Source organism: Scyliorhinus torazame, chromosome 5 (assembly GCF_047496885.1).
Source record: "Scyliorhinus torazame isolate Kashiwa2021f chromosome 5, sScyTor2.1, whole genome shotgun sequence".
NCBI lineage: Eukaryota > Metazoa > Chordata > Chondrichthyes > Carcharhiniformes > Scyliorhinidae > Scyliorhinus > Scyliorhinus torazame.
This window is the reverse complement of record NC_092711.1, coordinates 100,850,505-100,863,760: the sequence shown is the minus strand read 5'-3', so window position 1 is coordinate 100,863,760 and position 13,256 is coordinate 100,850,505. Positions and strand designations below refer to the sequence as shown.

The 13,256-nt window shown below is 45.9% G+C and overlaps 1 protein-coding gene and 1 long non-coding RNA gene across 2 annotated transcripts in view; both read right to left on the bottom strand.

Moving 5' to 3' along the window:
• LOC140419216 (uncharacterized) overlaps positions 1-13,256 on the bottom strand; it is a 222,947-nt gene that overhangs the window by 185,215 nt on the left and 24,476 nt on the right. The window lies entirely within an intron of this gene.
• On the bottom strand, positions 5,690-9,194 carry LOC140419209 (uncharacterized). The gene is made up of 2 exons (XR_011945612.1): positions 8,946-9,194; positions 5,690-7,562 (listed from the first exon to the last, which is right to left on the bottom strand). It is a non-coding gene; the product is annotated as an uncharacterized lncRNA (long non-coding RNA).

The window sequence follows — 13,256 nt, the reverse complement described above, 5'->3', positions numbered from 1 at the left end:
AAATATCTGGGTGGCATGATGGGCTGGAGGTGGTTACAGAGAGAGGGAAGGGATGGATCAGGCAGGGATTTGAAATAAAGTCAGAATTGTAAAAATTCGATGCATTGTTAGACCGGGAACATAATAATAATAATCTTTATTGCCACAAGTCGGCTTACGTTAACACTGCAATGAAGTTACTGTGAAAATCCCCCAGTCGCCACACTCCAACGCATGTTCGGGTACACTGAGGAAGAATTCAGAATATCCAAATTACCTTACAGCACGTCTTTCGGGACTTGTGGGAGGAAACCGGAGCACCCGGAGGAAACCCATGCAGACATAGGGAGAACAGACAGTGATGCCAAGCCAGGAATCGAACCGGAGAGCCTGGAGCTGTGAAGCAACAGTGCTACCCACTGTGCTGAACCAATGTAGATCAGTGAGTAAGGCGTAATCAGTGAATGGGACTAACTGTGAGTTAGGATACAGAAAGATGGGTCGTGATAATGTCACTGTACTAGTAAACCAGAGGCCCAGATAAATATTCTGGGGCAAGGGTTCAAATCCCAATATGTAAAGGTGGAATTTAAATTATATTAATATAATCTGGAATTGAAAACTCGTCTCAATAATGGTGACCATGAAAACAACATTGATTGTCGTAAAAACCCTAGTCTGGCCTACACGTGACTCCAGACATATGGACTCTTAACTGCCCTGAAATGTTTGTACACTCCAATCAGGATGGGCAACAATTGCTGGCCTTGCCAGTGACACTGACATCCTGTGGAAGAATTAAACAAAAGGCACCAATGTTCCAAATTGATTGCGGCTGGTTAATGAAGAGAAAATCAGAGAGCTATGGAACAGTTGGTTCTGGAAGATGGAACGGGCTGAATGATTTGATTTGATTTATTGTCACATGTACCAAAGTACAGTGAAAAGTATTTTTTTGCGGCCAACTTGTGTTGGGATTGTGGAATAGCGATTGCTACCCCAGGTGGCGACAGTTCCTGGTTCCCCGCACCCCACAAAAATACACACAAAACAAATGTTCCAGTGTTCAGCATCAGTACAAAGAACAAAGCCTAATTGCTGCTATTGGAGGAAGTGGTGTCTACTCACACTCCTTTCCCTGTCTCTGAACATTTTAGATCTGGAACAGTGTGATTTTCTTGAAGTACGTCAGGTAACATTGAAAAATATATAATATATATATATATATATAGCAACCCCATGAAGTCCCAAAACCTTTAGAAATGAAATGCTGTTGAAGGTGAGTCACTGATGCAATGCGGAAGGCATGGGAACTCCCACATCAGCAATGTGCTGATGACCAGCGATGCTGGTGGCCACCCAATACAGTCAGATGGGAACTCACTGGTGTGTCTGAGTGAATCCCTTCCCACACAGTGCAATGAATGGTTTCTCTCCAGTGTCAGTGAGTTGTTTTTTCATCAGATATTTATCACTTTTAAAACTTTTCACACAGTACAAACACTTAAAAGGTCTCTTATCAATGAATAACTTGATGGGCAATAAGGCTGGAAATACAAGTGAATCCTTTCCCACATATGGAGCAGATGAACAGCATCTCCCTGATGTGAACCCATGGGTGTATCCGGAGACTGGATAACTGATTGAATCTTTTCCCAGACATGGAGTCAGTTTTTTGGTTTTCCTCACTGTGAATGTGCCAGTGTGCCTGGAAGCTGGACGATATAGTGAATCCCTTCCCACACACACTGGGTTGGTGAATGGTCGCCCCGGTGTTCTGGTGTCAATTAGTTCCCAGCTGGGTTGGAGAACTGATTCCCTTCCTACAGTCCCCACATTTCCATGTGTCTCCCTGTTGTGGCTGTCCTTGTGTCTTTCCAGAATGGATGATCAGTTTAAACCTTGAATGGTATACACAGGATATACAGCACAGAGACAGGCCATTCGGCCAACCAGTTTGTACTATTTGAGCCTCCTCCCATCTTTGCTTCTCATATATATGTTTGTTCAGCCTCCCTGTAAATACGTTGATACTATTCGCTTCACCCACTGCCTTTGATAGAGTCATAGAGTGTTATAGCATGGAAACAGGCCCTTCAGCCCAACTTGTCCATGCCGCCGGCATTTGGCCCATATCCCTCTATACCCATATAACTGCCTAAATGCTTTTTAAAAGCCAAAATTGTACCTGCCTCTACTACTGCCTCTGGCAGCTCACTCACCATCCTCTGGACCCTTTTGTATCTCTTCCCTCTCATTGTAAACCTATGCCCTCTAGTTTTAGACTCCCTTACCTTTGGGGAAAGATGTTGACTATCTACCTATCTATGGTTCTCTAAGATCACCCTTAAGCCTCCGACGCTCCAGAAAAAAAGGCCCAGTCTATCCAGCCTCTCCTTATAACTCAAACTATCAATACCCGGTAGCATCCTAATAAATCCTTCTGCTTCTAGAATAGGGTGACCAGAACTGTACACAGTATTCCAAATGTGGCCTTCCTATGTCTTGTACAACTTCAACAAGACATCCTAACTCCTATATTCAATGTTCTGACCAATGAAACCAAGCATGGCAAAAGCATTCTTGGCCAGCCTGTCGACCAATGACTCCACTTTCAAGGAGCTATGAACCTGTACTCTTGGATCTCTTTGTTCTATAACTCTCCCCAATTCCCTACCACCTGAGTAGGTCGTGCCCCGATTCGATCTACCAAAATGCATCACCTCACATTTATCTAAATTAAACTCCATCTGCCATTCATCGGCCCACTGATCAAGATTCCGTTGCAATCCTAGATAACCTTCTTCACTGTCCACTATGCCGCCGATCTTGGTGTCATCTGCAAACTTACTAACCATGCCTCGTAAATTCTCATCCAAATCATTAAGAACAAAGAAAAGTACAGCACAGGAACAGGCCCTTTAAGCCTGTGCCAATCATGATGCCCAAACTTAAAGTAAACCTTCTGCCCTTACTCGGTCCATATCCTCTATTTCCTCCCTATTCATGTATCCATCCAGATGCCTCTTAAATGTTGCTAATGTGACTGCTTCTACCGCATCCTCTGGCAGTGCGTACCAGGCACCTACCACTCTCTGTGTGAAAAACCTATCCCGCACATCTCCCTTGAACTTGTAATTGACATTTCCAACCTTGGAAAAACCTCTGACTATCCACCCTGTCAATGCCTCTTATAATTTTGTAGACCTCTATCAGATCTCCCCTCAGCCTCCGTTTTTCAAGTGAAAACAATCCTAGTTTATTCAACCTCTCCTCATAGCCAACACCTTCGAGACTAGGCAACATCCTGGTGAACCTTTTTTGCACCCTCTCCAAAGGTTCCACGTCCTTCTGATAATGTGGTGACCAGAACTGCATGCAATACTCCATACGTAGGCTAACCAAGGTTTTATATAGCTGCAACATGATTTCCCAACTCCTGTACTCAATGCCCCGGCTGATGAAGGCAAGCATGCCATTTGCCTTCTTAATCACTTTGGCCGCCTGTGTTGCCACTTTTAGGAAACTGTGGACCTGCACGCCCAGACCCCGTGTATGTTAATGTTCCGTGGGTGGGTCTGTCATTTACAGTATAATTCACACCTAGATTTGATCCTCCACAATGCATCACCTCGCATTTGTCCAGATTAAACTTTATTTGCCATTCCTGTGCTCAAGTCTCCAATCTCTCTATATCTTGTTGTATCCTCTGACAATCCTCAGCATTATCAGCAACTCCACCAATCTTCGTGTCATCCACAAACTTACTAATCAGACCACCCACATTTTCTTCCAGATCATTTATATATACTACAATAAGCAGAGGTCCCAGCACTGATCCCTAGATACACCGCTGGTCACAGGCCTCCAGTTAGAGCTCAGTTTCACCATTCTCTGGGTGAAAGTGTTTTCTGAATTCCCCATTGGGTTTCTTGGTGACTATCTTATATTGTTATATCTAGTTTTGCTCTTCCGCATAAGAGGAAACATTCTCTCTGAATCCTCCCTATCAAAACCTTTCTTCATTTTGAACATCTCCATTTGGTCACCCCCTTCATTTACCAAGAGTAAAGAGCCTCTCAATCCTAAACTCGCACATTTTTGGTCTGATCCTTATGAATCTTCTCTGCTCCCTCTCCAGTGGCTCCACCTCCATTTTATAATGTGGGGACCAGAGAAATGGAAAGTTCAGTTTGCTGAGGAGAGGATCCAGAGAAAACAGCGAATCCAGCACATTCTCAGCCCAATGTCTTCATTTGCAGAAAATGTGTCAGATATGTCTTGCCACAGAAAGGCTCCTGAACTATCCCAGGCAATGTTTAAATCAGAGCTGAAACCTTAAGGTGCACACTATCATCTCACAAGATGGAAGGTAGTCAAAGATGTAAGCTGAACAGAACCACATACTGTACTCTACATATGGTGCAACCAAAGTCCCAAAGGATTATCATGACTTTCTTCTTCTCACTTGTACCCCTCTGGCCCCATGTTTTGTTTATTTTCTCTATTGCTCTGAGACCTCTATTTCTCTCCACCATCTACACTCACAACTTCCAAGTAAGAAGTGACCCCCCCCCATTCTTTGCATCAAAATGTACTCCTTTACAGTTATCCGTTGTACATCATTCGTCAATTATTTGTCTATTCAGCAAGTTTAGAAATGTCCTCCTGTAATTTGTTGTAATTCTCAATTCTATCTCCCCAGTTTAGAGACTGTGTATTGGATTCCAAAGTCCACGTCGTGAATGGAAATTGTGAACAGTCGGGGTCCCAGTACTGATCCTTGTGGAACATCACTTCCCACCTTCTGTCACACTGAATAACTCCCCTTTACTCCCACTCTCTACTTTCTGTCTTGAAACCAGCTGACAATCCAGTCTATCATTTGTCCCAACGCCACATTCTCCGACCATGTCCATTATTCTCCCTTAGGGAATCTTATCAATGGCCTTTTGAAAATCCAGATAAATGACATTGACTGCATTACCATTGTCTATGCTCTCTGTTATCACATCAAAACGTCGATAAGGTTAGTCAGGCAAGATTTTTCCTTTTGAAATCCACACTGACTGTTCATTGTTACATTTATTTTTTCTAGATGTTCTTCTATTCTCTACTTTAGTCAGGATTGTATTATTTGCTGATGTAAAGCTGACTGGTGTACCATCCCTGGGCATGATCTGTCCCCTTCTTAAATACAGGAATTACATTAGTGATCCACAAGACCTCTGACACTACACCTTTAGTGAATGAATTATGAGCCGTACTGCCTGTGCTATCACTTCTCTACATTCTTTTAAAATATGTGAATTTAGTCCATCGTCTAAGTTATACGAGTTTAGTCAACACATGTTTCCTGATTTTTAAATTAATTTATCTCATAACTTGTCATATTATTCAATGTTATGTTTACCTGTTCTCTATCCCTGGGAAAAAGCGAGGCAAAAGAATGTTTGAATATTTCAATCATCTCTCCCTCATTAACTGTGGTATTGTGCTGTCCAATTCACATCACTTTTTTTTATTGTTTTGGCTGATGCGTCTGGATAATTTATATTCATAATGGAGGGGTCACTGTGAAGAATGTGCAAGTCAGTGGGAATTGTCAGCAAGGATTAATCAGCACTTTCTAACTGGAGATGTCATCAGTGGAACCTTTCAGATACAGAATTGTACATTTTGCACCAAAGAGCAATTTCGGATTGCAGTAAAAGTTCATAATTTTATTGGATTGGAGTATCTGTCATGGGTTCATGAAATAAGCGGAAAGTTCACAGATGGTGCTTTTAAAAAGGGAGACTGTGGTCCTCAAAATCAGTGACTTCTCCAGAATATTAAACTCCAGCCAGTTATACTTTTTTTTTAATATAAATGTTTTTTTAAAAGAATCGGGTACTGCAAATGTATATATTTTTTTAATTTAGAGTGCCCAATTCATTTTTTCCAATTAAGGGGCAATTTAGCATGGCCAATCCACCTACCCTGCACATTATTGGGTTGTGGGGGTGAAACCCACGCAAACATGGGGAGAATGTGCAAACTCCACACGGACAGTGATCCAGAGCCGGAATCGATCCTGGGACCTCAGTGCCGTGATTCACTCAGTCAGCCAGCCTCATGTTACACCAAAGAATTCACTCTGATGAGAGGGCGTTCAGCTGCACTTACTGTGGAAAGAGGTTCAGACAGTCGCTGCCTGACTGTCATAACCACTGCGCCACCGTGCTGCCCTCAGCCAGTTATTCTTATTATCAGGAGAAAAAAAACGAATATATTCAGATGATCGATTCTTCACATAATTAACAGCAGCAGTTACAGCAGAATTCAACAACTGCTGTCGCTTGTGAACTTGCTGATGTGACAGTGGGTGTTGTGACTGAGTGAATCCCTTCCCACTCATAGAGCAGGTTCCCCAGTATGAACTCTCTGGTGTGTCAGCAGGTGAGAGCATTGAGTGAATCCCTTCCCACACTGGGAGCAGGTGAATGGACTCTCCCCAGTGTGACTGCGTTGGTGTGCAGTGAGGGCGGAAGAATGTCTAAACCTCTTTTCACAGGCAATGCAGCTGAATGGTTTCTCCTCGGTGTGAACTCGCCGGTGTGACCAAAGGCCAGATGAATGAGTGAATCCCTTCCCACACACAGAGCAGATGAACGGTTTCTCCCTAGTGTGAGTGCGTTGGTGCACAGTGAGGTCAGAGGACTGTCTGAACCTCTTTCCACAGTAAGTGCAGCTGAACGGCCTCTGATCAGTGTGAATTCTTTGGTGTAACATGAGGCTGGCTGACTGAGTGAATCCCTTCCCACACACAAGGCAGTTGAATGGCCTCTCCCCACTGCGAACACGCTGGTGTGCAGTGAGATTGGATAACTGCCCGAAACTCTTTCCACAGTCAGTGCAGCTGAAGGACTTTTCTTCGGTGTGATTTCGCTGGCGTCTCAGCAGGTTGGTTGACTTAGTAAATCCCTTCCCACACACACAACAGGTGAACGGCTTCTCCCCAGTGTGGCTACGTCGATGGATTTCCAACAGGCATGGGAAATTAAATCCTTTGCCACAGTCCTCACATTTCCATGATTTCTCCATGGTCCCTGCCCCAGTGTGACTGCGTCGATGGTATTCCAGCAGGGATGGATAATTGAATCCTTTCCCACATTTCCATATTGTCTCCTCAGTATGACTGCGTCGATGGCTTTCCAACAAGGATGGATAATTGAATCCATTCCCACAGTCTCTCTCCCATGTGACTGCGTCGGTGAAGTTCCAGCAAGGATGGATAATTGAATCCCTTCCCACAGTCCTCACATTTGCATGGTTTCTCCATTATGCCAGCCCCAGTGTGACTGCGTCGATGGATTTCTAGTTGGGATGGATAATTAAATTTCCCACAGTCCTCACATTTCCACGGTTTCTCCATGGTGCCGGTGTCCTTGTGACTCTCCAGGTTGGATGATCAGTTGAAGCCTCGTTCACACACACAACACATGTATGGTTTCTCCCCGCTGTCAGGCTTTGCAACCAAAGAAACCTCTTTCCAGTCAGTATACTGGACTCTATCACTCCGGAGTGAGTGCTTCCAGATCCTGTTATAAAAGAATAGAACGAGACAAAGTCACTGCACAGAAGCAGGCAGTCCCACAGAAGTTAGAAATCCTTTTATTTCTGAGACAAATCAGGATTTCACAAAAGTCATCACTGTCAGTACAGACAGAAATTCAGAACGGACAATTCTAGTTTATATGGACCATTTCTCCCTCACTCGTTGCACAAAAGCTGTAAATCACCATCCTGCACATTTTTGCTCCTTCCTGGGCCAAAATCATGGAGTTTTACAGCACAAAAAGAGGCCCAGCCATCAGATACCCATCTATTCTACACCCATTTTACTGAACTTGGTCAAAAGCCTTGCATGCTATTCCATTTCAAGCACTCATCTAAATGATCCTTAAATGTTGTGAGCGTTCCTGCCTCTACCACCCTTTCAGGTAGTGACTTCCCACTAGCCTCTGGGTGAAAAAGTTTTCCCTCAAAGCCCCTACCCTAAATCTAAGTCCCCTGGCTATTGATCTCTCTACTAAAGGGACAAGTACCTCCCTATCTATGTCCCTCATAATATTGTACACCTCGATTATGTGCCTCTCAGCTTTCCCTGCTCTGGGGAAAATAACCCGTTTAGCCAGCCTCTCTTCATAACTGAAACAGTTTAGCTCAGGCAACATCCTGGTGAATCTCCTCCACACTCTCTGGGTGCAATAATACCCTTCCTATAGTGTGGCGACCACAATTGCACACAGTGATCCAGCTGACAAGTGTTTTATACAGCTCCAACAGATCATCCCTGCTCTTATATTCTATGCTTCGGCTAATAAAGACAAATGTCCCATCTGCCTTCTGAAGCAGCTGATGTCCCTGTGCTCATATTTTATTGTGGTCACAATTACAACAACCAAATAAACAATCAAACAGTCACTTTACACAAACAGCTGCAAGGCACAAGGCCTTAATACATTTCAAAGTAACACTGTGACAGTCACTTAACACAAACAACAGCAGGCACGGGGCCTAGACACAGTTCAAAGTAACGATCTAACAACCACATAATACAAACAGTCGCGACGCACAAGGTCTCGATACAACACGACCGTTCCAAGGAGAAAAAAAAACACAAAACAGAATTACAGTTGGAGGTAACAACCTCTAAACACAGAACACAAGCAGTCTCGGGGCACAAGGCCCTGATACAATACGGCCGTTTCAGACAAATATGACCCACAGGGCACAAGGCTTCAATATAACTTAACAATGACATATCAAAACCAATGATGTCCCTGTGCTGCTGCCTCAGGGACTGTGGACAAGCTCCCTCTGACCCTCCACTTCCCAGCATCCTGCCCTTCATTGTGAGGTCACCACGATACCCGCGCCTACGCTCTGCTCCCCGCTGGAAAAAGATGGCGGCCGTTAACCTGGGCCTGTTCCCGGGGAAAGCATCGACGCTGCAAACACGGGAGCTGCAGGTTGTTATTGGGGGTTTGGGGCCTACACGGGCCATTAATAAACCTTCTTCCCACCCACGTAATCGCCGGATCCCCTCCCGCCGCTCTGCGGGCTCTTACGGCTGCCGAGCGACAAACAGATGTCTCTCCATCACCATCACTCAGCCTGCGCATGCTCGGAATACTGGAGGAACTGCGCATGCGTTCCGATTTCCAGCTGAGGACAGAGGGTATTCCCCACCGCGGGGAAGGCTGGGTAACGTCTGCGCCATTAGACCCCCCTCCCCCTACCGCCCGTTCGTTTGCATTCGCTGTTGCTGAGGTTGCGCTAATCCCCGTCTGAGCTTCTGCAGCGCATGCTCCGGGATGCGGGCTCTGGGGGCTGAGCTTTCCTGCGCATTGAAGATGAGCTGGATTCACTCATTCATCCCATCCATGTGGAAAACACCATGTGTCATTGAAAAATAAAATGTTGTAAAGTAGTGAACATTATCTAGTCCCACTCCTTACCTATCAAGCGCAAAATTAATTTATTAAATCTCATAATTTTAAATTCAAACAACCGCGCAACCTCAAACGAACCATTGTTTGCAGCAAACTACCCAGTCTTCAGAACAGTGACCACGGCACCACACAACCCTGTCATGGCAATCTCTGCAAGACGTGCCAGATCATCGACATGGATACCACTATTACACGTGAGAACACCACCCACCAGGTACGCGGTACATACTCGTGCGACTCGGCCAACGTTGTCTACCTCATACGCTGCAGGAAAGGATGTCCCGAAGCGTGGTACATTGGCAAGACCATGCAGACGCTGCGACAACGAATGAACGGACATCGCGCAACAATCACCAGGCAGGAATGTTCCCCTCCAGTCGGGGAACACTTCAGCAGTCAAGGGCATTCAGCCTCTGATCTCCGGGTAAGCGTTCTCCAAGGCGGCCTTCAGGACCCGCGACAACGCAGAATCGCCGAGCAGAAACTTATAGCCAAGTTCCGCACACATGAGTGCGACCTCAACCGGGACCTGGGATTCATGTCGCATTACATTCATCCCCCACCATCTGGCCTGCGAAATCCTACCAACTGTCCTGGCTTGATACAATTCACACCTCTTTAACCTGGGGTTACCCCATCTCTGGATCTGTAAGGATTTAATCACCTGCTAATGCTCGCATTCCTAGCATTGTTTGGCATCTCTGAATTTGTCTATATATGTGTTTCTGGAACAGACCTCTTCATTCACCTGAGGAAGGAGCAGCGCTCCGAAAGCTAGTGACATCGAAACAAACCTGTTGGACTTTAACCTGGTGTTGTAAGACTTCGTACTGTGCTCACCCCAGTCCAACGCCGGCATCTCCACATCATAATTTTAAATGACATTGTTTCAAAATATAATCATGCTAATCTGATTCATTTCCCAATTTCGATTCATGGCCTCATTTTGTTTCTTCCTCCAAACCTTCAATTTTATCTGACAGTGTAATGTTGGCGTATGAGAGGGCACGGTGGCACAGTGGTTAGCACTGCAACACTGAGCACCCGGGTTAGAATTCTGGCCCTGGGTCACTGTCCGTGTGGAATTTGCACATTCTCCCCGTGCCTGTGTGGGTTTCACCCCCACAACCCAAAGATGTGCAGGGTAGGTGGATTGGACACGCTAAATTGCCCCTTAATTGGAAAAATACTAATAGGGTATTCTAAATGTATTTTTAAAAATGTTGGCGTGTGGTAATTGATTGTCCTGGAAGCCAACAGGAAGAGAACTCAGAGGTCAGAGAATTAAGGGAGCGAGTTCTGTATAAAAGCAAATTATTGTAGATGCAGGTTCGAATCCCGCTTGGGTCATTGTCTGTGCAGAGTCTGCACGTTCTCCCCGTGTCTGCGTGGGTTTACTCCAGGTGCTCCGGTTTCCTCCCACAGTCCAAAGATGTGCAGGTTAGGTGGATTGGCATCTGTTGAAGCATTGTGAAACCCTGGTTATCAATCTAACTTTCAAACTTAAACCTGCTGTTTATTTTCAGTCTGGAACAAATCATTTTCCACCAATCTCTGATTTAACAGCATGTCTCTGGCATTTACTATTCTTCTTCCTAGCTCTGAGCACAGATGTAAAGGAGTCTTCAGTTCCATGTCTAGGGACCAGCAGCGTGGGTTCAATTCCCGTACCAGTCTCCCCGAACAGGCGGTGAAATGTGGGGACGAGGGGCTTTTCACAGTAACTTCATTGAAGCCTACTTGTGACAATAAGCGATTATTATTATTAGGAACTCTGAGGCCTGGAAGAGAGAGAAACTGGGTCACATTTCTTATACATTAACCCACAGTGTCAGTGAAGGGAGATGAGAAAGACCAAAGTGCCCATTTGACTCCCTCAGTGTGTCCCTGAAGGACTGTCCAGGCTGGAGGGTTCCAGCGTCCCGGATGGCTTCATCTGCAGAAAGTGCACCGAACTGGAGCTCCTCACAGACCGCATGGTTCGGTTGGAGAGGCAATTGGATGCACTTAGGAGCATGCAGGTGGCGGAAAGCGTCATAGATAGCAGTTATATAAATGTGGTTACACCCAAGGTGCAGGCAGAGAAATGGGTGACCACCAGAAAGGGCAGACAGTCAGTGCAGAAACCCCTGTGGTTGTCCCCCTCTCGAACAGGTATACCCCTTTGGATACTGTCGTGGGGGATAGCCTATCAGGGGAAAACAGCAGCAGCCAGAGCAGTGGCACCACGGCTGGCTCTGATGTTCAGAAGGGAGGGTCAAAGCGCAGAAGAGCAATAGTAATAGGGGACTCTAGAGTCAGGGGCACAGATAGGCGCTTCTGTGGACGTGAAAGAGACTCTAGGATGGAATGTTGCCTCCCTGGTGCCAGGGTCCAGGATGTCTCCGAACGGGTAGAGAGCATCCTGAAGGTGGAGGGCAAACAGGCAGAGGTTGTTGTACAAATTGGCACTAACGACATAGGCAGGAAGGGGCATGAGGTCCTGCAGCAGGAGTTCAGGGAGCTAGGCAGAAAGTTAAAAGACAGGACCTCCAGGGTTGTCATCTCGGGATTACTCCCTGTGCCACATGCCAGTGAGGCTAGAAATAGGAAGATAGAGCAGCTAAACACGTGGCTAAACAGCTGGTGTAGGAGGGAGGATTTCCGTTATCTGGACCACTGGGAGCTCTTCTGGGGCAGGTGTGACCTATATAAGAAGGACGGGTTGCATCGAAACTGGAGAGGCATAAATATCCTGGCCACGAGGTTTGCTAGTGTCACACGGGAGGGTTTAAACTAGTATGGCAGGGGGATGGGCGCGGGAGCAATAGGTCAGAAGGTGAGAGCATTATGGGAGAACTAGGGAATAGGGACAGTGTGGCTCTGAGGCAGAGCAGACAGGGAGTAGTTGCTGAACACAGCGGGTCTGGTGACCTGAAGTGCATATGTTTTAATGCAAGAAGTATTACGGGTAAGGCAGATGAACTTAGAGCTTGGATTAGTACTTGGAACTATGATGTTGTTGCCATTACAGAGACCTGGTTGAGGGAAGGGCAGGATTGGCAGCTAAACGTTCCAGGATTTAGATGTTTCAGGCGGGATAGAGGGGGATGTAAAAGGGGTGGCGGAGTTGCGCTCCTGGTTAGGGAGGATATCACATCTGTACTACGGGAGGACAGCTCAGAGGGCAGTGAGGTTATATGAGCAGAGATCAGGAATAAGAAGGGTGCAGTCACAATGTTGAGGGTTTACTACAGGCCTCCGAACAGCCAGCGAGAGATAGAGGAGCAGATAGGTCGACAGATTTTGGAAAAGAGTAAAAACAAACTGGGTTGTGGTGATGGGAGACTTCAACTTCCCCAATATTGACTGGGACTCACTTAGTGCCAGGGGCTTAGACGGGGCAGAGTTTGTAAGGAGCATCCAGGAGGGCTTCTTAAAACAATATGTAGACAGTCCAACTAGGGAAGGGGCGGTACTGGACCTGGTATTGGGGAAGAGCCCGACCAGGTGGTAGAAGTTTCAGTAGGGGAGCATTTCGGTAACAGTGACCACAATTCAGTAAGTTTTAAAGTGCTGGTGGACAAGGATAAGAGTGGTCCCAGGGTGAATGTGCTAAATTGGGGGAAGGCTAATTATAACAATATTAGGCGGGAACTGAAGAACCTAGATTGGGGGCGGATGTTTGAGGGCAAATCAACATCTCACATGTGAGAGGCTTTCAAGTGTCAGTTGAAAGGAATTCAGGACCGGCATGTTCCTGTGAGGAAGACGGATAAATAAGGCAATTTTCGGGAA